The sequence below is a fragment of the Suricata suricatta genome, chromosome 6, assembly GCF_006229205.1.
Source record: "Suricata suricatta isolate VVHF042 chromosome 6, meerkat_22Aug2017_6uvM2_HiC, whole genome shotgun sequence".
Classification (NCBI taxonomy): Eukaryota; Metazoa; Chordata; class Mammalia; order Carnivora; family Herpestidae; genus Suricata; species Suricata suricatta.
This window is the reverse complement of record NC_043705.1, coordinates 9,996,762-10,003,061: the sequence shown is the minus strand read 5'-3', so window position 1 is coordinate 10,003,061 and position 6,300 is coordinate 9,996,762. Positions and strand designations below refer to the sequence as shown.

The following is a 6,300-nucleotide window of genomic DNA, read 5'->3' as shown; positions in this document are numbered from 1 at the left end:
CAGACTTCATATAGACCCTGTAGGATGAGAAATCCATCTCTCCTTGCTTCAGCAGAACAAGCCTCTACATTCTTGTTTCTTAGAAGAGGGCGCACAGATCTTAAGAATCTGGACCGCCTATGGGGCACCTGGGTGCCTCAGTCAGTTGAGCGTCCAACTTCAGCTCAGGTCATGATCTTGCAGTTTGTGATTCCGAGCCCCCCGTCAGGCTCTGTGCTGCCAGCTCGGAGCCTGGAGCCTGCTTCCGATTCTGTGTCTCCCTCTCTCTCTGCCCCTTCCATGCCCCTGCTCTGTCTCTCTACCTCTCAGTAATAATAATAAAAAAGAATACGGACCACCTAGGAAAGTTATTTAAAAGGAAGATGCCTGGACCATATCCTCAGAAATTCAGACTCCCTAGTTTCAATGTGAAACACAAGAATCTGTGTGTTTAACAAATCCTAGAGATGATTCTTATATCCACTAAGTTTGAGAAGTTGGTCTTATGGGCTCTTGTCCTCCAACTTTAGAAAGGGAATGTGACCTCCCTGGTGCATGTCCCAGCCCTGTGTCCCTCCAATTCCCTTGGCCTCTGCTCAGTAGGACTCGTTGGACAGCAAATCCATGAGAGCTGTCGGCCAAGAGTGAATTGAGCCCGGGCCCAAGGATGTGGCTATATGATTGACACTTGACCCCCACCAACGCTGTAAGAATTGCATCCTGGGGGATTTACCAGCCTGCTTTAGTGCCTGATAAGCCAGCCACACCTTCAATGAGAAACCCTGGTGTTTCAGGGTTCAGACTGATGTCAGAGAGGCCCGGTTCTTGTCAGTTGCAAACATATGAGGCTCCACCCAAAGTCTTGATTAGAGGGAGGAGTCAGAGCACTTCTAATCCAGTAAGTAATCCATGTAGGTCCCCTATGGCCACCCCACCCTGGGTCTAGGGCCCTCCTACCCCGTCTCCCAGCCCTGGGAACAAAGCTAGCCTCAAGGGTGCCAAGGAAAATTCAACTTCTGTTTTTACTGAGAGCAAGCAGGACATGATGCTGAAAACACCCAGCTAAGAATCTTTGGGATTCTCTCTCTTTCCCTCTCTCGCTGCCCCTCACCCACTCATTTCTCTCTCTCTCTCTCTCTCTCTCTCTCTCTTCCTCTCTCAAAATAAATAAATACACTTAAAAAAAAAAAAGATATGTCTTCTGGATTAGTGAGTGGGAAAAAAACATTTGTCCTCATTCCACTTTCCTCTCAAACAACAAGAAGCCAAGACGAGCACTTACCCAAACTCGATTCCAGTGTGTCTATTCAGTACGTGCTGAAGCGGAAATCCCACGTCATTCCCGCCCAGAAGAGCCCTAGCCTCTTCAGATTCTGCTCCGTCAGACCTTAGAAGAGACAACTGTATTTAGGGTGTGTTCTTTTCATGACACCACTGGCCTGGGTCCCTTAGTTACAATAATGTAACTTCCCTCTGAGTCTGAGTCTGTTTCCACATCAGGCTCCAAGTTGATCTCGGCGACAGGAAGACTCAGCCTTTGCCCTTAGTTCCCAGATCAAACGTCCTTCCCCTACTTATCAGAAGAGGGGGAGGCCCCACCTCGAGGAAGGGATGTGTGAGCTGAGACCGGAAGGAGGCGTGTAAGTTCTAGCAGCACGGAGAGGAAGAAGAGGTTCCGGGTGTATGGCATCAGGCATTTGTGCCTCGGTTTCCTCCGTTGCTAATTAGTGCTATGATTTCCTGCGGCTGCTGACAATAGCTGTGAAATTTTATTTATTGTTTCTCAGGGTAAGGGGCTGTGCGGAAAAGCTTCGGGTTTGTTGCTTTATTTGATTTTCCTAACACTGCAAGGACTGTGACACCGATACGGAAATGGAGGGATAGGGAGGTGGAGTAACTTGAACAAAATCACATGGGCAGCCGGCAGCAGGTGGAATCGGTATCCGGACAATTCCAGGACTCAAGCTCTTAACTATGGGGTTGCACTGCCCCCAGTATGTGTTCTCAGTAATGGGGGTTTGCTCCCCAAGTTACCCCTGTCCCTGTAGATCCCCAAGTCCTGGGCTTCCCCCTTTCCCACCTCTCTGGGACTTGTCCCCCACCAGCTCACACCAGTGAGAACGTGCCCTCCATCTTGGTTCTGCTCATGCTGTCCTAGCCTCTCCATTATGGGAACCAGTATATCCCTTCTGTTGCCTCTTTTGTTTTGAGCTCAAGCCAATTTGAGTAGGGTTTCATTCATTTGCTACTGATTTTTTTTGAAATATAGTAACGAATAAACATAATATAGTAAAACCTTGGTTTGCGAGCATCATGCGTTCTGGATTCAGGCCTGTAATCCAAAGCACTTGTATATCAATGCAAATTTCCCTGTAAGAAATAATGCGGACTCCGATGGTTTGTTTCACAACCCAAAAATATTCATATAAAAATGAACACAAAATAATAAAGAAAACGCAAAATATAAAGAAAAATAAACAAATTAACCTGCACCTAGCTTTGAAAACTTTCATGGCTGGTGTGAGGGAGACGAGAGAGAGGAGGGTCATTGTGTAGGACGACAGTCACTATCTCTAACAGAATCACTGCTATCTATTGGCCCAGTGGGATCTTTTTCTCTTCATGCAATTTTAACAAGGAACCTATCCAATGACCTAGAAGGAAGCTAAGCATTCCCAAGCTCACTCTTGTGTGGAAAAGCAAAGGACTGTCTGTAGGTGCCTTGAAGTGACCAAAAATACACTAGTGCCAGTTGTGGGCACCTTCCAGCCTTCTGAAAAATGGCTGATTTCTTCAAACACTGCAGCCCGAGACTGAGCATCCGTGCATGGGAGACGATCGCCCGCAATCCCACAGAGAGAGAGAAGAACCACAGGCTCAGCTGTGGTCCTGTGATGTTCGGCATCACATGCTTCTCGTATTACAAGACATCGCTCGTTTATCAAGTTAAAATCTATTAGAAATGTTTGCTCGTCTTGCGGAACACTCACGGAACAAGTTACTCGCCATCCGAGGTTTTACTATATATAGAAACGGAGATACACACCAGGAAGGAGAAACACAGGATGTCTTTGAACAAGCATGACAGGGGCCTGACCCTTTCTCAGGGGACAGGGTGGGCTGCTCTGAGGAAATGACATTGGACCAGAAGAACAGTTGACTAGTGGGAGAGAGCAGAGCAGGAAGAGTGACCTGGGTGGAAGTAAACATCATTTATTAAGGTCCTGTTGCAAGTGGAAGGAAACAAAAGGAAAAGAACTGAAGGCACTCATGGAAGTAACAGAAAGCCGACGTGAGTGGAATGTAGTGGAGGAGAGGGTCTGACTGGACAAGCGTCAAGGGGAGGCAAGGCCAGACCACCGCCCACCTCACCCTGCTCTCAAGCAGTGTCCGGATTGGTGACCGATGCCAAGTAGCTTCCACCTGACAGAGAATTAACCCGGTGACTAATGTGGTAGTGGTGCGGCCCTCGGTGGTCTCATCAACCCTCCCAGACTGGGGCACTCATCCCCTAACTGGTCTCCCCACAACCGCTCTTGCCTCCTTCAGGTCATGGTCCACTCAGCTGCCCAGAGAGGAAGGCCTGGCCATCCTGTCACTGCTCTACGCTCAGTGCTTCCGGCTGCCCTTAGGGAGAAGTCCCCGGATGTTACTGGGGCTTGCAAGGCCTCCACCTGCCCCACGTCCTTGGTTCTTACTGTCCTCCTCCATGTCTTCCCACCTGTCCTCCTTGCCTCTCTGACATGCTCTTACTCAGCACTTGGCTTCAGGCCTCACACACAGTCCTTTCCCAGTGAAAGCCTACTTCGCCACGCTGCCTTCAGGCCTCTGAAATGTCCTCTGTACTTTCTTTAAGTTGAAAGACTAATGTGGAGCATGCATGCCCACAGCCTTTGCTCCTCACGTTGTCACGCCTCCGTTGCCGGCAGCTGATCAGTGAGGTCCGTGGGCCTGTGCCCCATCCCTTTCTGTCTCCGGACAGGAGGAGTAATGTCAGGATACAGGACCCGTGTGATTATGAATTGCCTAATTTCTTTTGTTATTCTGTGTGCTCTGGGAGGTGGAGAGGTGAGGAAGTTAGAAGAAGAAGGAATTTCTATAACAGGGTCTTTATACCAATAGTGTTGTTCATGGAGTTCACCTTCTCGTCATCAACAAGAATTTGCATGAATGGGGGCTCCTGGGGGGCTCAGTTGGTTGAATGTCACACTCTTGAGGTTCAGGTCATGATTTCAGTTGGTGAGATTGAGTCCTGAGTCGAGCTCTGGGCTGAGGGCATAGAGCTTGCTTGGGATTCTCTCTCTCTCTCTCTCTCTCTCTCTCTCTCTCTCTTCCCCTCCCCAACTCACACATGCCCTCTCTCTCTCTCTCTCTCTCTTTCTCAAAATAAATTAATTAATTAAAAAAAAAGAATTTGCACGAATGAGGAATTTTGAGAATGACTTCTTCTGAAGACAACATAGGTCATTTCTAGAAGGCCTTCTAAAACCACCCTGCCCTTGCTCCAGGCCCTAACTGTCCCTCACAACAGTCCCATGGCTACTAAGTTTGGGGACCTGCTGAGTGTCAAGAGCACACGCTTCACAGGCAGGCAGTCCAGTTCGGCACCGTGTATTGCCCGTACTGGTTGCAAAATAAGACAGAGGCCCACTCCTCGTGACCTGAAAGTCTGGGGAGCGTGACAGACACATAAACAGGTGATTTGAATTTAACAGACAAACTAGAGCCCTACAGAGACAACCGCCCCCGATCAAACAGCAACCTGTCTCGGAGCCTCAGTTTCCCCAATCGTACAATGGGGCCGAAAATTCCTATTGCCCTAGGAGGGCTTTGAAAACTGAATGAGAAGACATCCATAAAACACACGACTCAGCGTTTTGCACACGGGAGGGGGATGCAATAAATAGTATCCATTTGATTATCTATTGAGGTCAGGCCCAGAGTTCCTGCAATGTCCCTGCGGGCTAAATACGTGTGTGTCTCCAGCCACACACTGAACCTTCACAGAACCCCATGCTCTCTCCTAACTGCAACAAGCACCCACTGTAACACTCGCCTCTGTTCACAGGACAGACTGGGCCAGAAAGGAGGGTTATGTTAACACCAACCCACGGCTGATACTGGAGAGATGCCTCGGAGAACATTCTGTGCTGGCATTGGACCCAGACCATTGTCTTAATAGGTGGAGAATGAAGTGTCCACATTATCGCTGCAGCTTCTCCCCCTGTCCTGTTCTCACGCTGTCCACCAGTCCTTTCTCTGCTCTATTGCTAACGTTATCTCTGGCCTGCTGTCCCAACACCATTAACCCGTCTACTTCCTTTATTTAGAAATCTCAAAGATTCCCTCTGGCTCAGAATCACACGTGTAATTATGTTCTAGGTTTCACTTACGAAGTGCTCCTTACGTTTACTCTGCTCCAAATCATTACATCTTCTCTCATTTGCCTGCATCAGCCTTCTCGGGACTTTGTCCCAGGGTCCCGCTCAAGACAGCTTTGAGTGGAAGTGGTCTCCAACCTTACAGGTTTTAAATGAACGCTTTCCATGTTCTAGACACTGTGCCTAGATCGGGTCTTGGTGATGTCTTATTTTATATTAAGAAGTTAGCTATGCAGAGGCTCTGGGTGGCACAGTCAGTTAGGTGTCTGACCTCAGCTCAGGTTATAATCTTGCAGTTCGTGAGTTTGAGCCCCGCATCAGGCTCTGGGCTGACAGCTCAGAGCTGGAGCCTACTTCGGATTCTGTGTCTCCCTCTCTCTGCCTCTTCATTGCTTGCCCTCTGTCCCTCTCTCAAAAATAAACATTAAAAAAAATAAATAAATAAACATTAAAAAAAAAAAGTACCTAAATGCAAATGAGATTCAGTTGGTCTTTCCTTTTTCTTTTTTTTATGTTAACTTTTTGGGAGAGAGAACACACGAGTTGGGGCAGAGAGAGAGGAGGAGAGGGCCTGTGGTGGGCTCTGTGCTGAAGACGGCCGGAGGCCAGCTCCCGCAGGTCCAGGGGTCCCCCGAAGGATGGCGGTGCAGGCCAAAGAGAAAGTGGGGGAGCCTTGCATTTTCGTGCTGATCCCCAGACAAGCACCGCTGCCCATCTGGCAGGCGTCTCCATCTTGTCTGGTTCTCAAGGTTTATTTATGGCAAAAGGTACAAGGGCAGTAAATGATTTCCCATAGATAAGTTTTACAATTTTAGCCACAAGCACTCATGGTGTCATAGGTATTTTTACAAAACCTCAGGTCTAGCCTCAAGGAAGCATCCTTTAACCAAGAGGCAAACAGCATTCTTCAGTAAAGTTCAGTTTTTTATGAGTAAGGGTC

General features: G+C 48.3%; 1 protein-coding gene and 1 long non-coding RNA gene across 3 annotated transcripts in view; one reads left to right on the top strand and one right to left on the bottom strand.

The window, feature by feature from the left end:
* Positions 1–1,536, bottom strand: part of FEM1C (fem-1 homolog C) — a 33,096-nt gene extending 31,560 nt beyond the window's left edge. The window contains exon 1 of the mRNA XM_029941572.1: positions 1,262–1,536. The gene's annotated coding sequence lies outside the window, so the exon portion shown is untranslated. The remainder of the gene's footprint in view (positions 1–1,261) is intronic.
* The window catches only part of LOC115293887, a 40,117-nt gene that overhangs the window by 7,542 nt on the left and 26,275 nt on the right, over positions 1–6,300 (top strand). The window lies entirely within an intron of this gene.